Source organism: Apteryx mantelli, chromosome 16 (assembly GCF_036417845.1).
Source record: "Apteryx mantelli isolate bAptMan1 chromosome 16, bAptMan1.hap1, whole genome shotgun sequence".
NCBI lineage: Eukaryota > Metazoa > Chordata > Aves > Apterygiformes > Apterygidae > Apteryx > Apteryx mantelli.
The window spans coordinates 15,522,322-15,532,692 of record NC_089993.1 but is presented as its reverse complement, the minus strand read 5'-3'; positions in this window follow the sequence as shown (position 1 = coordinate 15,532,692).

The window sequence follows — 10,371 nt, the reverse complement described above, 5'->3', positions numbered from 1 at the left end:
GAACAGTGTACAGTAGGAAGAGCCTTGCTTTGCACTTGTGTGATGGAGGGGCTTCCCTGCCCAGAGCCTGCAGGCCAACTGCAGGTCCTGGGAGAACTGTAAGGCCAAGGGGTTTCTTCAGTGGCTTGGTTTGCGTGTCACACACTTGCTTGCTCTTAGACAGATAAATACATTTTACTTCTTCTTGGCTTAGTATCACACCCATCCTCAAGCCTTGCAGGACCCCAGCACAGTTGGCAGTTTGAGGGACCAGACTGACTGAGCCGCAGTTTCATCAGGTGAACCAGTAATGTAGGAAGCACTGCGCTAGGCCTGTCGCCAGCACTCTGCTCTGAGGTGGCCCATGCTCACCTAGTGTGAAAGGAAGCTAGCTTGCAGGACATGCTAACCACAGGGGCTGGCATGCTTTGCCTCACCATCCCAGTTTGCTTGTCGACTTTTCTAGAGGGTGGAAGTGCTTCCTTTCCTCTTGCTATGTGTAAAGATGAGGGGGAGGGAGAAGGGCCCCGCTCCTAGACCTGGGCAGTAAATCCCCAGAATTAATATTGCCTGTGTGGGCTGCTAGCTGAGAGGGAGGGAGCTTAACCCGCCTCTACTGATGGAGAGAAATACCCTTCATAATGAATGGGTCCTCCTCCCACAGCTACCCTAGGCTTTCATCTTTTGAGGTCCAAATTCTACCACACGGAGAAGGTTAGTCTGCATAGATTTGGGGGTGGCAGCATTGTCCAAGCTTGCCTGATCCTTCCCTCTCCAGGAGAGAGAGGGCAATTTAACCTTTGCCCATCTTGAAGGTAGGCAGGAGCTGTGTCTAGATAAGCATATGATCAAAGTTCCTTAAACTACAGCCCCCCAGGGCCCTGCAGTGGCACTGGCTGGATGGTTTGGCCTGATATAGGGTTCGGTTTTATGAGAAGGCCAACTGCTGCCAGAAAACAGGTACTCATTATACCTGGTTAGCTGTGTGCTTACCTGCCTCCAAGAAAAGACTTTGAGGGGAAGATTTCACCTCCCCCTCTCATCTGTAGTCTGTTTGAGGTGGTAGCTGCTCCAAGGGACGAGGCTTACCTGGAAATGCTGTGTTGATTTGAAAGGTTTAAGTAGTCTCTTGATAGAGAAATACTGAGAACAGGAGTGGAGAAAATCAAGCCCCCAAGCCCTTCTTTGCTATGCTACTGGAAATGAGTGGTTACAGGCTCATATGAGGCTGACTTCAAGACTGTCCTCAGCTATTGCTTCACCAAAGGTGAGTCGATAAGTAGCGGAGCAGTGATTCAAAGAGATCCTGCCCAGAGACCCAAAGATTTGTCTCTACTGTTGTAGCACTGTCTGGTTGTGGCCAGGGTCTACCTGTACTAGGCTCTGTACAGACTACCTTGGCCTCACAACTCTTGCACACCCAGACAGCAGCTGGTTGTGAACATGAGGGCAACCCAGCTCATTCCTCCTTCCTCTACCTTGAATTTAGGACTCGCAGGGATTTGCATTTCCACCACTCTCCTAATCCAAGGCTCAAAATGAGCCCTAGATGGACTAAGCTGCTGGCTAAGGTGGAAAAAAGGAGAGGCTTTTTTCCAGCTGGCTGCTCTACACTGAGCTGATTCCCCTGCCTGACCCCTGTTTGCTCTCCTGGTGGAAGCAGCTTTACTTTTGCCGTGGAAGTGGTCCAGGAGGCAAAGCAGGAAGATTCAGCCTTCAGGAGGGAGGAGCTGGGAAACCAGCTGTCGGCTGCTTCTCTCCCCACAATGGTCACCCCTGCATAATTAGGCAATCCAAGTACCTTCCTGTAACCTAACAGGAATCACATTCCTCTTCTTTCTCCGTGGGAGAGGGCTGTTTCTGCTCTGCTCAAACTCCACGAGACACCAAGCCCTGAGGCCAGGCTAGCCAGGGTTGACCGATATGTTGCTATGTGCATGTGGTTGCCTGCGTTTTGGCGATGGCGGGGAGTTTAATTCCTGCTTTAGGTCAGCTGCTCCGCTTTCAGAATGGTTTTAAAGGGACTGGACTTCTGCTCAATTCCTGTGAGCCTCCCTTAGGGGTCGTGGCCTCATCAGCTCCTGGATAACCAGAGTACAGCAGCTGCTTTTTTCGTAGCTGAAGTAGAGGAGTGCAGGGGGCTGTACAATGCTTGAGGGCTGCATCCCTGGGCCTCTGCGGTTAAGGAGTGACTCTGGGGTCCTCCTGCAGGTTGGGGTGAAGGGAAGGCTGCTGTCTGCTTCAGCATTTCATGGCTTGCAGTTGAAGCCATGATTAGGCTCTGTGCGTGTGTGTGTGTGTCTCTCTCTTCTGCTGTTTTCTTTAATTACAATCTCAGAGGTAATTTCTGACGCATCATTAACACTTCTGAGTAAACAAGGGGAATTCTCCAAATTATTCGCCATGAGCACAAAGGGAAATTGACTTTCATCATCTCCCTCTTCATCCAAGGAAGAAGCTGATCTCAAATAGGCATGGGGAGGAAGGGAGCCTCATGGCTGCTCTTGGATACTTTGAATCAACTTGAGATGAAGAAGCAAGGCAGTCTGGCTTATCCTGCTGACTGCGAGGGCGACGGTGCCTGCAGCTTTGGTGTCCCTACTGCTGAGCTAAGTGGCAGGGGCTGGTAACAGTTGGGTCTGTAAATGCAAAATGTCTCTTGAGTATGGGAACCTCAGGTGATACTTTCCAGTGTTCACCTCCCATTTTCACATGGACAAGTCTGTACCTGAGTTGTTGGGGAAGAGACTGAGGACAGAGTAGTTTCCAGCTTTCTCAAAACCATCTGGAAGGTTGTGCCTCAGCGTGGAGGGTGACGTCCTGGTCCTTGGTGGTTTGGGGCTGGAAGGGTAACACCTGAGGCCAGCCCAGGTCCAGGAGGGAAGGACAGAGCCTGGTTGACGTGGAGGGCCCTGGGAACTAGATTGGGTCCAAAGCAAGAATTCAAAGAAATGCTGATGCACCCCACGCAGGCAGTCCCTGGGGAGCATTTGAGACACCTTTAGCAGTGGGGTGGGAGGAGATTGCTGGAGAGGACCTCTTTGCTGGGAGGTTGGCATTTCAGCTCAGTACAGGACTCAAGGGAAAGGGGTTTCGTTAAAGGGGTGGCACATGGGGCTCAGGCAAGGCAATTGCACCAGTTTGAGCACCCAGACGCCTCCGCTTGCCGTGCACCACACTGACAGCCGATTCACCTGGCCTCAAACGCAGTGCCAGAGCGTCTGCGGTAGCAACCAACAGAGCGAAGGTTATTTATATTCATGTTGCAGCGCTGCCAGCCATGACTCTGTTATCTGCCATGCATGAATATTATTTGAATACAGAGTTTGTCGTGACTATTCTTCCGCGTGAAACGAGGGATTTGCTGTGGGATGGGAGCCCTCCCTCCAGCTGTCAATCAGGAGGAGTTTCCTTTTCCTGTCTCGTTGGAAGCCGCGTCCCCAGCAAGGTGAGACAGTGGACACTTTTTCTCTTGTTAATATCCATGTCTAATCTCCTCTCAGAGGGGCCCTTTGTCCTATACTGTAGCCAAGATGAGTAATTCAGGGATAGATGAGACGCTATAATTGGTTTGTGACAAATTAAAACATTTTTCCTTCGGAGCTGCAAGCAGGACTGTGGTCTGGAGCTGTCAAGCATCACAGGGGAGGGCGATTTTCGGAGTAAGCGCATTGCAAATTGGCTCCAGATATGCCTTGGAGTCTGAAATTAAACTCCAGCTGGTGACTCTTCTCAGTTGGGGTTTTATTTTTGGAGTAGGAGGAGAGGGGCAAAAAGAACATGTGTGAGGGGGAGAGGCCGATCAATAAAGAGAACACAGGGAGAATATGACTTTTTTTGCATTGTTCAGAGAGTGCTATGTACATTGTTCAGAGAGCGCCATGGTTAGGATGCAGGGAGCACGCAAAGGTGTGATGGGAGTGAGCAGGCCAAGAGCTGGAGCCCATCTTTGCCTACCTTTCCTCCACACTGCTCCCTACGCATCTCACCCAAACTGGTCTAAGTGGTTCTTCCTGCTGCCTCTCTCACATCCCAGCAAGGAAGGACCATGATGAAAAGCTGTGGCTGGCACATCTCTTTTCCTTTGGCATAAATCAATGCCTAGTGAGTTGCAGGCTGCTCCTTGCCATGTATTACTTGGATTCCAGGGCTAAGGAAAGATCCTTACGTCCACACAGAGAGCAAGGAACCAGCTAAAAGTCAGGAACACAGAGGTGATCTGGATAGACAGTTTGATAAAGTACCTGGGTTTTCTCCCAAGGTGTTTATAAGCTGACTTTAGACAAAGTGATAGAGGTAGAAGGAAAACCACTTCCTGATGCAAACGCTCAGTGCTGTAATGGAGAGTGCAACAACAGCATCATCTCCATCATCTGATGGAGATGGATGGAGAATAAATGTATACGAACAGCAGGTTTGAGAAGGAAGTGGGTCTGTAGAGGACACTTAAAAGAGGCAAGGGGAGTAGCCTGGAGGGATGGTTCATGTGTAAAAGCTAGTGTGGAAGAAAGCTCTGAGACAGAAAGAGTAAACAAAGTCCAAAGGACAGGGCTGTTGGGGGCTGAGCCTTGCCAGACTGGTTGGATGCAGAGCAGAGGTAAATTCAATAAGGGAATGGATCATATGAGTGGGAACAAAGTCTTGAATTGAAGAGACAGGACAACCAGGGAAAGGGTGATATGAATTTTCCAGTAGACTATAATTTGAAGTGAAGAAAAGGGTTCTGGCAGAGAAACTTGTAGGTATCAAAACAGGGAAAGCACAAAGGCTTTCAGGGGTTCAGAGAGTTCAGAGCCTGGAGGTGCTGGATGATAACATAAGGATGAGGTTTGGGCATCTCCTGGATATAAAAGGTATAACTAGCAGGCAGGATGGCAGGCCCAGGGTGACAAGGAGTTGAAAGCTTTGAGAGGAAAGATCACAGGATCTAGTTTAGCTGTGGAAAGTATGGATGCTGCAAATCCTGAAAGGCAGGATCAGATGGTGAGCTGTGACTGGTGTCACTGGCATTAAGACGTTAGCTAATCCGGTTTAAGGGGATAAGCCCAAGAAAAACTGTAGAGACGTAAATTGGAGCCTGTCACTCTCCTGTGGAAAGCAGAAGTGGGGAGGAGGAGGATATGCTGAAAGAGACCCTGAATAGTTGGTCAGAAACATAGGCAAGCTGGAGGAGTACTGTGAAGATGAAGAGTCATGAGGTATCAGGTGAGAAGGAATGACAGGAATTGCCAAAAACTTCAGTCATGTAGCCTAGGTAGAGAAATGTAGACCTTTAGTTGTGGCAATAAGAGACCACGGGACTGTATTAGTGGGACTGACGCTGGGGTGGCCACAGTCTCTGCCAGAGCAGAAATGGGTGGAGGTGATATTGGATGCGTGCGAGGAGAAGGGGAACCACAATGCAGAAAGTATGTTTGCAAAGGGGAAAGATGCAGGAGGCTTACAGAAGTTCCTGTGCCTCAAAATGCCAAAACATTACAAGAAATCCTTTCTTCGATAAATGTCTAGGCCTAACAAGAGGACTGGCTGGTTTGGAGGAAGGTTTGTGTTCCTCAGTGCAGTTACCTGAACAGAACCACTGAACTTCTCTACTGACCCCCTGTAGTTGTATACACTGTCTTATGGAAAGGTGTAACTGCAATTCTTGCTGCCAACCATCCTCCTCAGAAGCAGGGTATTTTCCATTTTGGTGATAGGTAGTTGCTGTCTTTCTGTGGTGTTCTCCTTTCTGATGAGCTTCTGCTCATTTCACTGCTATTCTCAATTTATCCTTGTCTTCCTAGCAAATGACTGATGATAAAAACTAGGTTAAGCACAGATTGGCTTTCTGAATGTCCCCAACTTGCTGGGGACTTGAGAGTGCGGGAAAAGAGCCTGTACATAACTCCTGAAACATTCCGATTCTCTGTTTTGCCAGCAGCACATCATGTCCAGTAGTCTGCGGACCACATAATTCTTTTGACGACTCAGATGCCAACAATATCCTTGTAACTTGCTGAGACTTTGGGATCTGTGATGTTACAGAATATTGCAGCCAAATTGTTTAAGGGAGGGGGGAAAAAAGGAAGTGATGAGAGAAAGCAGGGGAAAATCTGCTTAAAGGTTGCCTGTGGCTGAACAATGTGGTTAAGTGGAGGCACTTGAGTATTTCAGTAAGTATTACTGAAGTGTTTGCTGTATTTTGGAATTCATGCTCAACTTTACCGTCTTTTTTTTTTTTTTTTTAACAAGTGTGATGTAATGTCTTCCTTGAGCAAAAGGATAGCTAAAGTTCGGTTTCCTTCCTGGTGAGAATAGAATAAATATTTAGTTACGTACTTTTTATCAATATTGCCAGACTTTTCTCAAAAAGGGGACAAGGGAAGAGACTGAGTGTTTTTAACCAGATGTGCTAACTAGAAATTACAAGTGCTGGAAGGAATCATAGGTGTAGTTTCGCTACCTACATAATTTCCCATATTATAGCCAAGTAATTCTGGGATCCCTCTGGGCTGTAGAATGGCTCTTTAACATCTCAGAAACCAGCCTCCAATAGTGCATCCCGTGTGCTAGGTGAAACTGGTGAGGCTAGTAGTAAATCTATAGAAATGCAGCGATTATGGTCTGGGAAGCTTATATGATGCATATCAAAGCCAGTATGTGAATTGCGTAAGTGTGATGTAGGTCTGGCACTAAAATGATAAGAGTCATATCAAGGGAATAACTTAATTAACTGGTTTTGATCAAAGAACTGTATGAATTCAATAGCCCAGTTTTCAGAGCTAAATGATGAAGTTTAGAAAAACTGTACTTGATGCAATTATCAATTTTCCTGTCCAAGGAACTTTGAAGTTGTATTAAGAAGGGACAGTCTGTTGTTCCATTTAGGACAACTTTCTCCCTCCCCCAAGTGATCAGAAGGCAAAGGGGCTCTGTCTCCTTTTTCAAGTGCTCATTTGAAATGGTCTGAGGCATAATAAACAGTGGATGCCAAGGGGAACATTATCTCTGCTTTCACAAATTAATTGTTTCAGATGGTGTAAATCAGAAACAAAGAGCTGTCCTTTGCCTGGCAGTCAGCAAAATGTCTTAATTTCCCTATAGCTTTCATTTTGCTTAGGAATTTGGAGAGGAAATAGTCCTGTTTAACTTCCTAGGAGCCTGGACCTTTTGGTTTTGGTCCCTGTAGCATGACTGCGCAGCTACAAAGGGAAGACAGTGTGCTGTTTAAATAGAATGCTGGATATCACAGCAAAGAAGGAATTAGGCTGTAGAAAGAAGGTTTCTAGGTGCCATGTGTGTTTACCAACTTGAATGTGTCTGTACCTACATCATTGTCTGGTGTCTATCCTATGAGTTGAATTTCTTTGCAGAATGATTCTTTAGGCAAAGAAAGAGAAGTGTCTGGACAACCTGAACCACAGTCCTAACTCAAACATTTTGTCCATCTGAGTGTTTTCTTCTTGATGGATTCCTCAGCTGCTGACTTGCGTGGGTACTGAAATCAGGTTTGCACCTTGATTAACCAGAGCCTATAAAACAGTAAAATAGTCTCTGGAGGATGTAAGCAGAGGTGTCCCACCACAATTCACTCAAGCTAGAGGAGGTGGAATTTCCTCTTCTACAGGACTAATCACGTTTTAAAATTGAATATAGCTACAAGGAAGGAAACTGTGTAACTGCTCTGCAGAATGAAAACATCACCAATTCCGTATTTTGAATTCACTCATAACCACCAATGAAGACAATGCTGAAACACTGAGTTGGAGATGAAATGATGTCCTCTGCTGAGAGAATATCAACCCATGCCACAGATCAAGGGGCAAACAATTCTAAAACACAAAGTTATACCAAGTCCAATGTTTCCTTATTGTGTCAATGTTTGTAAAGAAAATATCTTTTTAAAAAATGAGAAATCAAATGGTCAAAAGGATGCTGTCCACTGATCTCTAGACCATGTCAGAACCCCGGCTCTTGATGCAGTTTTCCTGACTGTCAAATAGATCACATGAAAACACTTTAAGTCAAAAGTCTCTGAACATTGAATGTTCTTGAACTTGGAGCCGAGATGTTCAAATTCAGCTTTCTTTAGGAAATGAGAAGGGGATAACACCCAGGTTTGAAACTACATATAGATTAGTGCTTTTGGTTGGCACCTTTCTCTAAGGATTAACTGACAAGACAACACTGCAAGTAAAGCCTGTTGTAGAGGGCACCCTATCTATTGTTTAAAATGCACTCTTTCCATGGATTATTAAACCACAGGCCAAACATCAGAAGGAACAACAGTGAAAGGCTGGTTCTCCCAGTGGAGAATGGTTTTATAGTACTTTCTGTGCAAAATCTGGCCCATGTATTTTGCCCAGGTTAAAAAAGGTGTCATGGCTAGTCGGTGAGACTTTTGTCTGATGAAATCCACTTGCTTGTGGAAGCTGAGGCTTAAACTTCTGCCCAACTTTGCAACTATTCTAAGGGAAACATGGAGGTTGGCAGACCTGTGTTACATGCTGCATCATTTTATGTGTGTTCTTCCATTTGCTGGTGGCTTCTCTTCCCTTCTTTATGTGCAGCTTAAAATATCGCCAGATGGCATCCTGGAGACTAACCCTTCTGTTTAGCTAGAGTCAGTGCGGGAAACAGTTCTTTTCTGCACTGTTAACTTGAGGGACATCAAGGTCCCTCATCAGGTCTTCCAGAGAGATGAGCCAATTTGTTTGGATATGCCTCCTTGAAAAGGATACCTAAACCTCGTTCATCCGCCAGTGACAGTGATGGAAGAAAAGTCCTACTGTTTCCAGCTCCTGCTACCTATGGACACAGTTCCCTGCTCTTCTCCATCCCCTGGACATTGTGCCCTTTCCACCAATGAGTACTTCATTTTCAAGGCAGGGAGGACTGGGGATGGGTTATGTCCATCAGGTGCAATGTGAGGCTGCTGTAGAAAGCTGAGAAGCCTCAGAAAGGCCCTTGGGGAAGTCTAGAATTAATTCAATTTCCTTATGGCTTCAGGACTCTCCTCTGCAGAACATGGATGGACTTCAGTTTTGCTCTCTGCAATTAGGTAGTTCCTCCTCCTGGGCAGAACAAGGGAATGATTTCCAAAGATTGCAAGCCCTAGGCCCACTCACTCTGTTCTTCCTCAGAATAGGACCAAGCTTTGCATGTGGGAGTATTTGCTCTCTGAGCCATACTGTTGGTTTTTCTTCAGGAGTGGAGAGAAGATGGGTGCTCCTAGCCAGGAGGCAAAGCTGCAGCTGGGCCACGCAGTCTCTGAACAGCGAGGGCAATTAGAGATCAGAAGAACTGGGGTGGCTTCGTCACATTTCCCTGCTGCCGTTCTGGAGGTGATAATATAATTCATATCAGAAGAGTTAGTGGGCTGAAAATGAATTGGAGAAATCAATCCAGAGGGTATAAATGAATTAGCATGTAAATGAGGACACTTGCTCTACATAGTTTAATATTGCCTGCAGCTGTAAATAATTCCAGGGATGGAATCAAAAGCTGCAAACAACTTCATTTTTGCGCTCCTCCCCCGTCCAGGAGCACCTGCAGCTATGACCGACCCACCCTTGCAGAATCATTGCATTGCAAGGGAATTAAAGGAGATGAGATGTATGCTTCCCCCCCCTCCCCCCCCCCCAATTGGCCATTATTTACAAGGCTGCTGCTCATTGTTTCTTGCATCAACTCACTGCTTGTGCATGCATATGGCAGACTGAGTGGCAGTCACTGTCAGCCAGACTGCGAAAGGGGGAGGCAGAGTACCAGGCTGTGGTGAGATCTTGTGCAGAGTATATATCTTGAGCAGTCCTGGTCACCCTGTGGTGGGTCGAAGTGTGTATGTGAAATACCAGTTTCTCACTGAGGCCGGCAGCATGAGAGTTCTTGATCAGAGAAAGATGACTTAACCCTCCTGGGGTGTCTAAGGAGCCATGGGTGGGAGAGGTGGGCGCTTGGAGAGCAGAAGCTGTGTGTTAGTTGTGACAGAGAAAGGACTTGGCTGTTCTGATCTCTGGGGAGCCCACGGAGGGCACAAACTGTGTTCCCCTCAGTCCTGGGTGATGGCAGTTGGAGAAGGAGTCCACATCCCAGCCGAAGCAGAGGAGGTGACAAAAGGAAGATGGGATGACAAGGTTATATCCACCCTGGCTGCAAGGGACAGAACTGGGAATGGACAGATAGGCTCGTCCCTTGGGAAGTCAGGAGTTCACTCATGGATTTACTGCAACGTTTCTTGTAGTTCAACATTGCTATGCATGAGTGTCCTTTAAACCTGAAATCTCTTCATGACCCTGCCATTCCTATGGGAAGTGTCTGCTTCCTATGCTTAGGGATGGAGATGCCTGCCTGCCCCCTTAATAGAAAGTGGCAGAAACACACAGGCAACAGGTGCCTTACAGGTGAGATGGG